Here is an 8,632-nt window from a genome sequence, read left to right as displayed (position 1 = left end):
TGCAACAAGAGTTGTAGCTTTTTGATCTGAGAAGGTCAGTGAAATGCCCTCAGGATTTGTCCTGAGATCCTGTACCTCAGATTGTATAACCTTTGTCAGTGCACACTCTCTCAGGCTTTCACAGAGAGCACATTGGTCCTTTAACTCTTAACGTTTAAAAATTTAATCGGCTTTTGGACTCAGCATAGCTACAGACTCTGATCTCTAATTGGTTAAAAATTGATAGAGGAGAGGATTCTAGGGCTGCCCTCTTAGAAGTTTATATTTTAACCCTTTGCCCCACCCCTGTACACACATACCGAGCTCCTCCTCCACACCCCAAGTTATGTAAATATGTGTCTAGATGTTCAGGTGCGCTCAGCGCAGAGACGCACTGACCTAGCTCGTACCTCACACAGTGGAGGCAACAAGCAGTTTTGCTCAAAGTCCCCTAAAAAGTTCCAGGCAGAGCTGTAATTGGAAACCAAGGGGTTTTGGCAAGGAGTCCAATTTTTTTTTCCTCCTCTTCCCTCACACCGAGCTGCCTCGGAGTTAAGTAAGATTGTAGGATTGGGTCCCTGTACACACGTAGGTTACATGGACTCTGACATGCAGGAGACACGCACCGGGCCTCTGTAGTCTGACCTCAGGGAGCAGTTTAATGACTCGAATTTCAGGCAGCTGAAAGGTTTCTGCGGGTGGAGGAGGTTGGAATAAACAAGAAAAGCCACTGTGGAGATGTGAATGGAAAAGTACCGAGCGCTCCCTCCCTGGGCACACTCTTCCGCTCTCCGCTCTCCCCGCCATGGAGCCAGCCGCAGATAGGCTTGTGCACGGTCAGGTGTACAGAGGGCGGTGTGGGGAAGAAGACAGGGGAAAAATGCAGGCGCACACACAAATCAAGTTTTTCCACTTCTAGCCTTAGGTAGCAGAGACAGATAGAAGCAGGCAGGCAGCGGGGCAGCCACTGTTGAGTTTACAAACACTCCAGCCCCTTCCTGCCTTACCTCAGATCCAGCTGCTGCGTTGGTTCCCTCCTGCTAGGGTTTCACAGGAAGTGAAAACCTTGTTATTCAAAACACTGATCAAATGCAATAAATAAATGATGACGTGCCCCACCCCCATCCCTTCTCTATTTTAAGCAGCAGGTATTTATTTCTATTTTAAATAGATGGGAAAGGGGGGAAGCAGTAGTTGGGGGGGGGCGGGGACTCTGAACCAGAATGAAAAGGTTTGAGAAAGGGGGGGAAAAATCTCAGATTAATAAAGGCCGAACCATTGCAGTGTATGGGTCAAAATTAGACATCGAAGCTTCCTTCTTACAAGTCAGTGGTTGGAAATCACCCTCTTCATTCTGCCTAAATGTCTCTAAACTTGCTGCCCTATTTATTTTTGCTTTGGAGATGCTGGGAATCTAACACAAGGCCTTGAGTATGCTAGGCAGGTGCTTTACCACTCATCTACATCCTTGGTCTCCTCAACTCCTTTAAGACTTACTGAGAAACTCTTTTGTCCAAGGATAATACACAGCTTGTTTTAAAGCAGTTCTAAGGCAAGGATTGTAAATAAAATAAAGAGGCAAAATTTAGTAAGTCAGATAGGTAGTATCTTTCATATTCATCCAAAGCAAAGTGTCAAGTACTACAGCATAAGTCACAAGCATAATCAAGCCCAAACAACCGTCAAGATGGCCATACTCATTGCTCCCAGGAGCTGGTTCTGAGAACCAGCTTAGAGTTTATGCAGGATTTGATGTAGCCTTGCTCTCCTCAGTTTTGAAAGACAACAAGATCCGTACCTCCAAACCCAGACATTAGCTCAACCTTTTTCTTTTTCTTTTCTTCTTCTTTTTTGTATCTTAGGGAAGGGTCTACAGGGTGTTCAGGGTCGCACTGCTAGATTGGACAGTAGTGATCCACCTGTTTACAGCCTCCCAAGAGCTGGGATTACAGGTGTACACCACCACGCCCAGTTTCAATTGCAGTCTCAGCACGACCTGGGGGCGGGGCAGCACAGCATGCCCCTTGATTGAACCCCAGGCCCCTGCGTCTGCTTGCAGGTGCTTTAATCCATTGAGCTATTTGGCCAGCCCTCAACCTGATTTTCTAAATTAACACAGGACTATCAACCCACACAGATCCATTTTCAGTTGTGTTCTTAGGGTTCTACAGATCTCCTTGCTAGGGGCCAGTCTGTTTTCTGGAAAAAAGAATCCTGGAGGAGTGACCTGTGAGATCCCTTCTAGTTCCAAAACCTATAATCCTGTGATCTGTTAATTTAAAGACCTGTCAAGATACTAAAAGGTTCCTGACAGGTAAAACCCACTTCCTGTTTTGAGCTCCTGAGAGGTTATGAAGGCTAAGAGAGGGGGATTGTAAGTTCAAGCCTAGCCTGGCAATTTAGCAAGACTTTGCCTCAAAAAACAAACAGTAAAACCAGCAAAAGTTACAGATGGGCTGGAGTGGTAGCTCACTGTAAAAGCCCTAGGTTCAGTCCTCAGTATGGGAAAGAAGAAAGAAAGAAGAGGAAGGAGGGATGGAGGAAGAAAAGAAGAGAGAGAAAGGAGAGAGAGAGAGAGAGAGAGAGAGAGAGAGAGAGAGAGAGAGAGAGAAGATGAGAAGAGAGGAGAGCAGTGCAGAGAGGAGGAAAGACACATCAGACCAAGATTATTTCAAGGCAGGTTCCTTTTCAGCTAGAACTGAATTGTGGGGATGGTTTTGTGAAGGGAACTGTAAGATGCGTTCCTTTCCTTAAATAGGTGTACTGTTAGGACCAGGGTATTTTATTTTGTAATAAAGCTCATATTTACCCCCACAGCTGTATTCAGAGATCTATTCTCATGCTCAATCCACGAGGCAAAGTAGCTGGCTTGGTCCTCTGAGTATTAACAACTAGTGACCATTAAGTGATGACACCAGTTGATACACAGTGTCCCAAAGTCTGAAGGAATCATTTCTAAGATCCCAAACCTGGAAGTCCTGTTCGGGGCTTCTTCAAACGTTTTAAAAATGTTTGAATATATCCACGCCAGTCTTTTCTCTACCGCTATAACAGAACACTGCTAGAGGGAGGGAGGCAGGGAGGGAGGGAAGCCCGCATCACAACGCCAGTGGGGACTGCCTGGGCAGAGACCAGGCACAGTGGAAGGAAGGACACTCGAGAAGAAATTAAATTGGGATGAAATTTGATGAAGTTAATATCTTATTAGGAATTGAAGAGATTGAGACGTGGGGTGCACAATTTTCCTCACCAGTCATTCAGCTGGGAGAAAAAGAAGCGCACCTAAAAGTAAGTGTCTAGTATATTTTCAGTAATCTTTCTTATTTTCCGTTATTCAATCTTCTTTTCAATGGCTCTCCTGTTCCGGTCAATTGTTTTTTTGCATGTAAACACATTGAAAACGTGGGACTCTGGCACTGGGGACCAGAAACAAGAGGCTGAGGTTTGAGGTGCCTAGAACTGGGGCTAACTATCTACAGTGTCAGATGGGTTAGCTTTCCTCCCGGGTCTCCCAGCAGAGAAGTTAAGAGGGCTTCGGCCAGAGAAGCACGAATTCCTACCCAGCCCCCACCTCGGTGCCTTCTGCCGGAGGGAGCAGATTTCCCTTTGCTCGGCAGCGCCCCCATGGGGCTAAGAGTGGAGTGGCAATAGGAACATGAGAGGGACCCGCTGTGTGTGTTTAAAATTGGGGGTGTGGGTCAGGGCATGTGGCATATGGCAGTTTTGACAAGAAATGTGGCCAAATATCACAAAAAACATCCTACTGTAGAACCAGTACAGCCATTTAATTTACATACCAAACCTATATGGTTTTTTATTAAATTATCTAAAGTGCTGATTCCTTACAAAAGCTAGAAATCAGACGTATGATACACAAAGAAAACCACCTCAGCAGAATCAGGGTATCCTTTCGGTCCAGTGGGTTCGCTCAAAACTTCAAAACAAAAGGGGGGCACTTAACAAGGTAGGTATGCTGCCGCCTGGCAGTGAGAATCCGCACTTGTCCAAGTCCTGCGTCTTTGGGAGACGATGCTCATTTTAATGACAGTGACAGGATTAGGCCCATGCATATTTTTCCAGAAATCCTGCAGAAGCTGCAGTAATCCATCTGTCAATATATATTAAAATATTCACATTTCACAGACAGGCACGCATATTTCATAAGTTCTAGGCCTTGTGGAAAATAATCAACCCTTTTGGACTTCCTCTGGTTCTAAACCCTGCAACACCAGCCTTTTGAGGAGCGTGTGTGTGTGTGTGTGTGTGTGTGTGTGTGTGTGTATGTGTGTGTTTGTGGGTGGTTGTACACTGATGACAGAACTCTCTGGGATAAGTGAAACTTCTTAGGGGACTGGCAGCATAAGAGGTCTCCAATAAAGCCAGCAAGCAAGTGGCAACCTTCTCGCCATCATAAACTCAGAGTTGAGGTTGCCATAGGCAGATTGTTTTGGGAGATATCTTTACTAGAAATTAATACGTGAAGAAATTTTCTGGAAACTTTAAGAAACCATTCAGGATTTAATGAGTTCCCTGATGGACTCTCCTAGCCAAAGCTCAGAACAGCCTGACCTTTGAAAGCTGCTTCTGGCCCAAACGTTTTGGGTTAATTCTTGAGGAATCTGAAATATTATTTTCCCCTCACACCCTTCTTTGAACAGAAAGACATAAAGGAAACAAGAGTCTCCCTCATTCAGGGATGAGTAGGAGGGGGAAAAAACCCCAACCAACATTTAAATAGGGAAGCTAACATCTCTGAACAAACAAACCAGGGCTCACAGTGAAAGGATTCTGCACTGCGTTTGCCTTTTAAAGTAAAGGAATAAAGAAAAAGAGAGCTTTCCCCCTCTCCTCCTGCCCTCACCTCTGCTCCAGAGCCCAGAGAACTGTGCTCTGAGGAGCGTGTCTTAGTTGGTGTCTTAGCTGTAGCACAGCCTGTTCTGAATACAAGCAGTATCTGAGATACTGGCACCGCAGGCCTTCAGAATTCCCTCTGGCTGACCCCTTCAACAGACTGAAGAGATTTTTTTTTTTACAACGACCTTGAAACAAACTGGGGGGGGGGGATTCAAGACCTTAAGGAAAGACAAAGCGCAAACATGCATCTGGTTCAGAATTTTGTAGGAGACACGCACACGCATCCCCAACGCACGCATTTCTTGCAGCAAGACATTTCCTAAGAGTCAACAATAACAGAAAACAAACCCACCTCTTGCTGTCCTGGAAAGAAACAAACAGAATTAAAACAAATCCTTTGAACAGTTCTCTCAAGTGCAAGACAGCCTCAGTTCAGTAAAAGTCCAAGAAAAAAGGAAAACGGCACCGAAGGAAAAAAGTGGGGGTTGGGATTGCCATAGATAACCAAAAATGTAAGCTACTTCCAATAGTACCGCTATTGAAATAATATATCTTTAAAATGCTCGAGCGATTAGATAGGGAAAGAAAACACACACACACACACACACACACACACACACACACACACCCCAGCTAAAGACGGGTCCTAGGATTTACGTAACACCACAAACTTGCAAAAGGCAAAAATCAGAAGCAAGAATCCAAAAATCAAAATAGAACCACCAGAAGCCCCGAGCAACCACACCGAAACAAAAAGTCAAACCCCCAAAACATCTCCCACCTCTCCCCTCCCCGCCCCAAATAAAAATAAAGCAAATGAACCCACCGAAATTGCTTGGCAAATATTTTTCTCGTGGTGCCTAATATTCTAGCTAGAAAAGCTGTGTTTATTGTCCCCCCCCCACCTCTCTCTAAACCTATAAGGAATATCATTGTTCCAATGGTTCAAATTTCTCGTTCCCTTTTGTGTATTTAGCTCCAGGAGCTGAATTTATGGGTAAGAGAGGAAGAATTAGCCCCAGACCCCGGGAAAGCAAAGCGCACTCCCCCTCTTATGTCACCGAATAGCAAATTAGTTCTCAGAATTCCAGAGGCCGAGCTTTGCTACAGTGAAGACGTGACGTCACAGAGGAGGAGCCCACGTGACGGTGGCGGAGCAGATCGAACCATTATGCGGGGTTCTGGGAGGGAGAGCTACTTTCTGTCCCCCCCGACCTTCGGAAGGAAACATCCATATCCAAGGCGATTATCCTATAAGAAACTCAAAACATGAAGGACAGTGAGAAAATTTTGTGCCTTGGAGCTAATTTTATGGGCCAAAGGGGGTAAAAATTGCGGCGAGCTGACACGGAGTCCTCCCCTGCCACATAGCAGTGGTAAAGTCCGCAGCTCAAATTCCGAGAATTGAGCTCTGTTGATTCTTAGAACTGGGGTTCTTAGAAGTGGTGATGCAAGAAGTTTCTAGGAAAGGCCGGACACCAGGTGATTATTGCTGTTGCTGCCGCCGCCGCTGCCGCTGCCGCCGCCGCCGTTGCCGCTGCTGTCGCCGCCGCTGCTCATGATCATTATTTTACCTTTTAATTCTTTTTTTTTCCGCTTTTGCCAAATGCTTTGGCTCCAAGTTTCCTATGTGTATCTATTGATATAAATGTATATATTTATTTATTCTAGCTGTCAGGTGTTAAAATAAATGCCGAAGACTAGTCCCACGTCTCTCCCACTCTAGGACATAGATTTATATGTATTTATTAGTATTATTATTTTTGTTGTCTTTGAGTGAATCGGCCGGTTTGGGGAGGCTTTTGCCACCCTCCCTTAGATTGTTTTGGTTTTTTGAGAAGGAGGTGGAGGAGAGAAGGAGGGGAGCTAGGGGGCGGCCGTAGCGGAGAGGAATAGGCAGTGTTTCGGGGTGATCCGGGCCGGTCTGGGGGCTGTCTGGCCTCGGACCGCGGAGAGGACGCGCTCGCGCTCTCGCTTTCTGCTGCTGCTCGCGTTCGGCTTGTGATCGCGCTGGATTCGTGCGGCTGTTCTCTCTCCCTCTCTGCTGGCTTGCAAAGCTCCTTCCTTGCTTCCCGGCTCCAGGCTCCCCTTCCCTCCTACCCTTCTCCTCTCCGGCCTCTCCTTCCTTCCCCGATCCGGTGCTCCTGGGCAACTGCCCGTTGCCTGCTTGCCCGCCCGGGTGGCTCCCTTCCCCCGGCTTTGGTCCCTTACGATCCCTGCCTTCCATCCGAGCTGAGATTTGGGAGGAAAAATGCAACCTAACTCCTTCCTCGGGTGTTTTTTTTTTTTTTCTTCTTCTCCTTTCTGGTCATAAACACAGATGAAGTATCGTGTCTACTCTTTTCCTTTCAGAGCTGTGATCTTCCTAAATGAGAGACGAATGTTTTCGGTGTCCCTTTCCTCTTGTGTTTTGGGGAGGTTTTCAGCTTGGATGGGGGGGGGGACGGGGATGTTGAATACTTTTTGAAAATTATTCTTTCTTGGTTGTAGTCGAGGGAGTCGGGACACTCCGTGCGCTCCCTCTGCCCATCCCGTGCAGAGAGGCTGATGGCGGGACGGGAATTTGGGGGTGTGGGGGCGGGAAAGGGGTGCGCGTTTGCACCTGCGGCGCCTTCCAGCGTGCAGGGACGAGGGGAACATTGACAGGACAACCCAGCCGAGAGAGCGAGAAGCTGGCGGGTTTTCTGGCGGCCGCGGTGTTTGTGTTTTGGGCGCTGCGTGACTGTGTTGGTTCTCTACGGTTGTTCCCTCCCTTTTCTAAATTTTATTTTATTTTTCTCATGGTGCAAGGTCTGTAAAAAAAGGCAAACTGTAGGCCTGAGTATAGCGGACTCCAGGCTTCAGGTTCCCAAGGTCCTTGCATCGGGCAAAAGGAAAGACAAACAGGGCCCCAGCCCGCGGTCCTCAAAGTGCAAGACCCGGGAGCAAAGAAGGGGACTTTGTGGCTCGGACTGGGGGACCCGGCGCGGGAGGAGTGGGCGAGGGCGTGAGAGGGAGAGCTATGTGAGTGATTTTGCAAAGAAGAAGGAAAAAGAAAAGAAAAGAAAAGAAAAAAATGATCGCGAGGTTGGTTGGATTTGCAACCTGTAGCTCTCCTCCTCTAGGGAGGAGAAATGGGGGAAGGCGGCCGCGGCGGGCCAGGGCCGGAGTGGGCAGCGAGTTGGAGCTTCTGTAATGGGCCGCGCTGGGGGCGGGAGGACCGAGGGGCACCCCAGTCCGGAGGTAGTGACCGTGGCACTGAAAATGTCTTGGAGAACTTGGGGCTGCTTTACCTTTATGCTACCGTGTTATCGGAACTCTGGAGGAAAAAAAAATGGAACTCGTGTTGCAATACTGACTTTTAAAACTCCCCAAGGAAATCAAAAGCGTAACCAAATGGGTTTTTATGAAATGATCTTCTGTGTTGTGCCCCCTCCTGCAGAGGGTAAGACTTGGTGGGGGTACACTGGCCGTCCTGACAGTCGAGCTGGTAGAATGCCCCCCAACCTGCTCCAAAAGCTGTGCCACGGTCTCTGACACCTCCGAGGCCGATCATCTCTCCCAGGAAAGTGTGCAGTCTTTTCTATGCTTGTGTTTTACTTCAATCAGTGTATAGTTTCCAGGAGGGAAATCCTATGACGCTTTCTTTACTTCACAAAAAATTTTAAGTGAATGTCAGTAGATACATTTTTTTTTACTGTCCAGAAAAGAAACTGGGGCAGGAGAGACGGAACCAGGGAAAGGGCTGTTTAGAAATACAGTTTGTGGCTGCCAGCGATGCCACTGGCTTCCTCTACAGAGACAGCCGGTTTCCCTTTTT

The 8,632-nt window shown here is 47.3% G+C and overlaps 1 protein-coding gene across 2 annotated transcripts in view; it reads left to right on the top strand.

Annotated features, from left to right (window-relative positions):
* The first annotated feature begins 6,262 nt into the window (after window positions 1-6,262).
* The window catches only part of Bcl6 (B cell CLL/lymphoma 6), a 23,312-nt gene continuing 20,942 nt past the window's right edge, over window positions 6,263-8,632 (top strand). For both annotated transcript variants that reach the window (XM_004640892.3, XM_023700946.1), the window contains exon 1: window positions 6,263-6,315. The gene's annotated coding sequence lies outside the window, so the exon portion shown is untranslated. The remainder of the gene's footprint in view (window positions 6,316-8,632) is intronic.

This window comes from Octodon degus, unplaced genomic scaffold (genome assembly GCF_000260255.1).
Source record: "Octodon degus isolate 3935 unplaced genomic scaffold, OctDeg1.0 scaffold00128, whole genome shotgun sequence".
NCBI lineage: Eukaryota > Metazoa > Chordata > Mammalia > Rodentia > Octodontidae > Octodon > Octodon degus.
Note: the sequence above shows the minus strand (reverse complement) of the source record. Positions and strands in the feature narration are given on the sequence as shown.